General features: G+C 46.8%; 1 long non-coding RNA gene across 1 annotated transcript; it reads left to right on the top strand.

Annotated features, from left to right (window-relative positions):
* Nucleotides 1–310: 310 nt before the first annotated feature.
* Nucleotides 311–1,584, top strand: LOC143678702 (uncharacterized). Its single transcript, XR_013173413.1, has 2 exons — nucleotides 311–363; nucleotides 1,124–1,584. It is a non-coding gene; the product is annotated as an uncharacterized LOC143678702 (long non-coding RNA).
* The last annotated feature ends 3,657 nt before the right edge of the window (nucleotides 1,585–5,241 follow it).

Raw genomic sequence — 5,241 nt, 5'->3', positions numbered from 1 at the left:
GAAGGAATAGGGCCATAGTGTCTTCAGCAACAATTCTTGGTCCAGGGCTCAGGAATCTCCACGCCACTCCAGGAAGCTGCAGCCTACAGAGTGGTCTGGTTTGGTGAGGTTTAGGTTTTCAGCTTCTGAAGAATCACTCAGGGGCTCCCAGGGAAAGATGGATGAAGCAGCACAGAGTGGCCTCTCAGGAATTACCCTGCACATGCCATAGTTTTTCCAGGAGTCACTTCCTGCTCCTCCCGCCGTCGTGGCTCACATGGAGCCGAGGCAGGCTAGTGTCTATAAAACGCCTCTCAGCCGCCGCCTCCTCACCTGCCCTGACACCGGGGACTGCCCTGTCCACATCTGGGTTTGGCTGGGTAGGTGAGTCTTTGGGCGCCTAGATGGGGCGTACCTGCAAAGGGGTGGTGGGCTTCTGGAGATCACAGCAGGCAAGGGACAGAAGGGGAGAGGAAGGTGGAGTTGCTTTGGGTTCAGCAGTACTCAGTCTGAGAGTTACCGCCTTAACATTGGAAGGAGAATGATTAGCCATTGTAAGTTCCTGTCAGTGCCTGGCTTCTGGCACCTGAGGCAGCTGGCTGGGGAGGGCTTATCCTAGGCTGTTTTCATCTCACCATTGCTTTTGTGGATGCTTAGACAGGGTGGCAAGTGCATGCAGAGGAAATGCTGATGCCCGACATTACCCTGGGATGCCATCTGGTGTCTTTTTCTCTCTCTTGAATATAATTTCCTCCTTCCCTACCCCTGTCTCTTCCTCTCTCTTTCCGTCCTTTCTGCCTGCCTGTCTTTCTGTATTTATTTTCTCATTTACTTATTCACTGATATATTATTCTCACACTCAACCACTATTTATTGAGCGTCTAGCAATTGCCAGGCACCCTTTGGGCGCTGGGATGCAGCAGTGTGCAAGATAAGGGGAACACTTCCATTGCAGTGGGAGGTCTGCATCAAGAGCTGTGACACATCTGAGGGATATACAGATGACCGTGACAGAGGCTTTGGCTTCAGCGTTTCTTCTGTGGTTATGGTCAGTTCACGCTGTAAGCAGCCTGGGAGAGATTCCAAAGGAGGAAGCAGTGACCTAAGGTTCCAAATGTCCGAAAAACATCTGTTTTGGTTTCAGATTGGCTGAACGCCCACCAAGATGTCCTACCAGGAAGGCCAGCACCCATGCCCACCTCCTCTTAAAGGTCCCACTACGAAGTGTCCCCCCAAGTGTCCCCCTGCGAGCCCTCCCAAGGTGCCCTGCTCCAGTCTCTTTCTGGTGTGGGTCTAGCCCAGAGGTGCTTGGCTCCCGTGCATATGGCACCAGGGCTTCCACGCCGCCACCCCCACCTGGGCTCGGAGCACCAGAGCAGCAAACAAGGGAGCACAGACTCATACCTGCCTTGCACGTCTCATCCATCGCTCCGTGTTTACCCCATCATGCATCCTCACCTGCAGAACATTACCACGCAGGAGCTGTGGCTCAGAGGTGGCCATCGCCACAGTGATTTTGAGTCTGAGTTCAAAACTTGCTTTCCTGATGTGTAGACACAATTGTTCTAAAGAAGCTGCTTCACTGCAATAAATCGTTTCAAGGTCCCTTTGTCCTGTGTTTTCTCGATTCACGATTGTCTTAGTTTTCCGGGGCTGCTATAACAAATACCACCCAATGGGTTGGCTTAAACGACGGGAAATTATCATCTCACCGTTTTGAGACTAGATGCCCAAAATCAAAGTGTCAATAGGCTACGCTTTCTCCCAGAGTCTGTACTGTTCTCATGCTAGCTTGCCACATCCTTGGGGTTCTTTGGCTTGCATCTCTGCCCCTGTCACATGGCTTCTCCTTCTGGCGTCTGCTTCTCCTGCTCAGTCATCTGTGTTTCTGTTTCAATTTCCTCTCCTTATACGGACTTCAGCCATATTTGCATTAAAGCCCCCCTGACTCAATTTGCCCTCATCTAAATAGTGTCTTAGAACAGCCTATTCATAAATGAGATCACACTTTCATAACATCTTCAGAGTCCTGTTTACAAATGAATTCACACCCACAGAAACACGTTAGACTTGAACGTGTCTTTTCTGGAGAATATGAACCAACTTCTAGTAATGTTTCCATTCTATTTATCAAGTCCTACTCCTTCCGTCGGGGTAGATCTCCAGGTTCTTACCTTTGAACAGAAGAAAAATCATCCTTCCAAATGTACAGGAATTATTTTAAATATATATATATATGTTTTGCTTTAATAAAGATAAATACAGAGATATTAGTAAAACAAACTGAGGTGTATTGGTACATCAGGGCAATAGTACTACAAAAACATTTCTAAAAGATCTTTTGAAATAAATAAGTAAATAATAATATCTTGTCATGACTGAGAAGAAATTTCTTTTTTATATGAAAAAGACTTGAATTTGGAGATTGTTCCATAGATGATTTTATAACAAAATATGAGATTAATCTATGAATTTGTGCTCAATCTTTGCTGCTGACTTTGCTTTTACTTAAAAGAGAAATTTTGCCAAGGGATGCCTTCCTTGAGTTCACATGAAGGGGGTGTAGCCACCTGCTCTGACTCTCAGTTTCCTCATGATCTCCCAGGGAAGCTGACTCCTGTCCTCGCATTGACCAGTGCCCGTGTTCGGGTGTGCAGTGGAGACGATGCTGGTGCAGGCCTGTCCGGCCCTCCCCACTCGGCCACCCCAGGACAGGGATGTCTCCCACACTGACCTCCGCTAGTTTACAGCTCCCTCTGATGGGAGGGATGGAATGGACGGGCTGTTAAGCAACCTTAGTTACCCGTTCCTGCTGGACCCTGAGAATGGCCATCCAGGGAAGGCCTTGAAGAGTTGGTTTAGTTCTCAGTAGGAATCCCCAGCGCCATTTGAACCCCAATGGCATGGCCCAGCCGCCTGAAGGCTTATAAGTAATTACACATTTCCTTTTATTCATTAAACCTTCATCTCCACGTTGGAATATAGACTAGGCAGCAGAGAACACATTCTTTTATATTATGTTTCCTCTCCAGAGCTGGCAGCGTAGTGAATAAGTACTTGCCGAGTGTGTGGAAGCAAAGTAATGGACTCTGATTCTTGACTTCACTGCTGAGGAAAAGTGCAAGAGAACCCTTGCTTTATCACTTTGGAGAAATGATGCGCTCTTTTCACTTGCCTTAGCGTATCGCGCTCTCATTTACTCTCATAAGACCTGCTCAGTCTTTAATTAATTTTCTCAGCACAGGATCTTTGGGAATTCCAAAGGGAAAGGGAATTCCAAGGCACACACATGCAGTGGTCAGCAAAGGCTTCACCATGCTGACCAATGCATCTAAAACACCCAATCCCAGTGATGAAATACATACCAACAACAGGGGCAGACGGACTTTACAGTACGGTGGCGGGCGTGTGTGTGTGTGTTCACTGTACTTAAGGAACCTCTATTCCGCGATACCGTGAATGGTGCTGTCTGGGTGATGGGCAGTTACTGGGCCAGTCAGCCTCGATGGAGAAGCAGGTGCACAGGTGTGACATGCGGGGGTTAGCAGACCACGAGGCTGTCAGGGACTTGGCTACACGGAGGGATCTAGACACCTGGTACCAGGAAATGATCTGGAAAATCCACGACACAAAATGTTAACAATCTGGGTTAGACAGATGTTCTGACATTCTAAGAGTAGCTTTGGCTGTCGTATTCAAAGACAGCTTAGGGGCTTTAGATTCCCTTATAATATCACCACTGATGGATTTCAGATGTTAATGTGCCTAATCTTTGTGTGAATTTATTCTTATTTCAGAGTGAGAAACCTATATGGAATTATAGTGAAATGCTTGAGAATGTAGATTTTATTCCAGCTGTGTAAACTTGGACAATTTGCTCAATCCTAGGGCTCAGTCTTCTCATTGGTATAGTGGAGATATGAACAATACCTGTATGGCAGCTTTGTTATAAGAATTAAATGATATAATATGTATAGAACACTTAGAACAGTAGCTAGAATAAAGTAAGTGATCAGTAAACATTTATTATTTTCTATTAATTACTGTTTATATATATATTATTTTTTCTGTTTTGTTTTTTTATTAGCCTTTCTGTGTCCCACTAGAGGGAAGATGTTTGATACAACATGGTATCAGATGATATTATTTCCAAAAAAGTGGATTGAAATGCCAAAAGGATGGAGAAGAAATGCCAGAAATTCAGGAAAAGGTTAATACCTTGAAGCATACGCTGACCACTGACTTGACACTTACCTCTGAGCAGGTGGGAGGGGATGCGGTGGAGACACTTGCATTCGAGCTGTCTAGAGGGTGGGGTGGGGGGAGGACCCGCTGGGGCTGCAGGCACGAGCAGCCCTCTGATGAGCAGAGCTTTGGGGCTCATTGCTCAGAAGCCCAGATGAGGTGACTGGTGTCAGAAGCGTTGTCTCGGGGAGTGAGAAGGTTTGGAGAGAAACTCTGTCCCCAAATCACAGCTCCATGCAACCCTGAACACAGGGGAAGATGAGGATTTGGAGGGGGGCTGTCTTACTAGAGTAGGGTATTGAAAGGCTAAGTAGAAGCTTTAGAAATACAACCCAAGAGAATGAAGAAAACCTGACAGTGACCAGGACTCACTGGGATCATGAGACGATAGTTTTATTTTCACTATAAAGGCAAGTTTCTGGACAGGACTTTTGGAAGATCACCTTACTGTAACTCCCAACAAGGCTGTAGCACCAGGAGGACAGGAGAGAGGGGAGTAAGCATGAGGCTGCAAGGCCCTTGGTCTCTGCAGTTTGGTTTCCAGAGCTGTGGTCAGTAGCAGCCACAGGGCTGGAGGCCTGGGACCATGTGGTTACTCAGGCTTTAGAGACCGGAGGTGGGCACGGGACTGGGCACGAGGCCCTGTCTGAAGGCGCTTTGCAGGCACCGACAGTGCTGGCAGGACGTCTCCACCTGAAGGTGAAGTTAAACCCAGGACAAGGGTAGCGTCGTCCTTTCACACTTATTCACTGTGAGCTGGTGATCGGCTTATAAACCATGTCAGCATCCATGAAGAAACACAGTTTCCCAAGTTTAAAGTGTTAAGGGTGCTATTCCTGCCAATGGAACTCATACCAAGTCAACGTCAGTTTCCTGTTTCATTCCCATCCCTCTATCTTGACAACTGATTTTTTGCTACTATATTTCATGGGCTGTAAGAGACCATCAGTTGTGAGGTTGTACCAGTCTTTGGTGCACCACCAAGAAAGAAAGAAATGCTGCCAATTAAGCGACAAC

The sequence above is a fragment of the Tamandua tetradactyla genome, chromosome 4 (assembly GCF_023851605.1).
Source record: "Tamandua tetradactyla isolate mTamTet1 chromosome 4, mTamTet1.pri, whole genome shotgun sequence".
Taxonomy (NCBI): Eukaryota; Metazoa; Chordata; class Mammalia; order Pilosa; family Myrmecophagidae; genus Tamandua; species Tamandua tetradactyla.
Note: the sequence above shows the minus strand (reverse complement) of the source record. Positions and strands in the feature narration are given on the sequence as shown.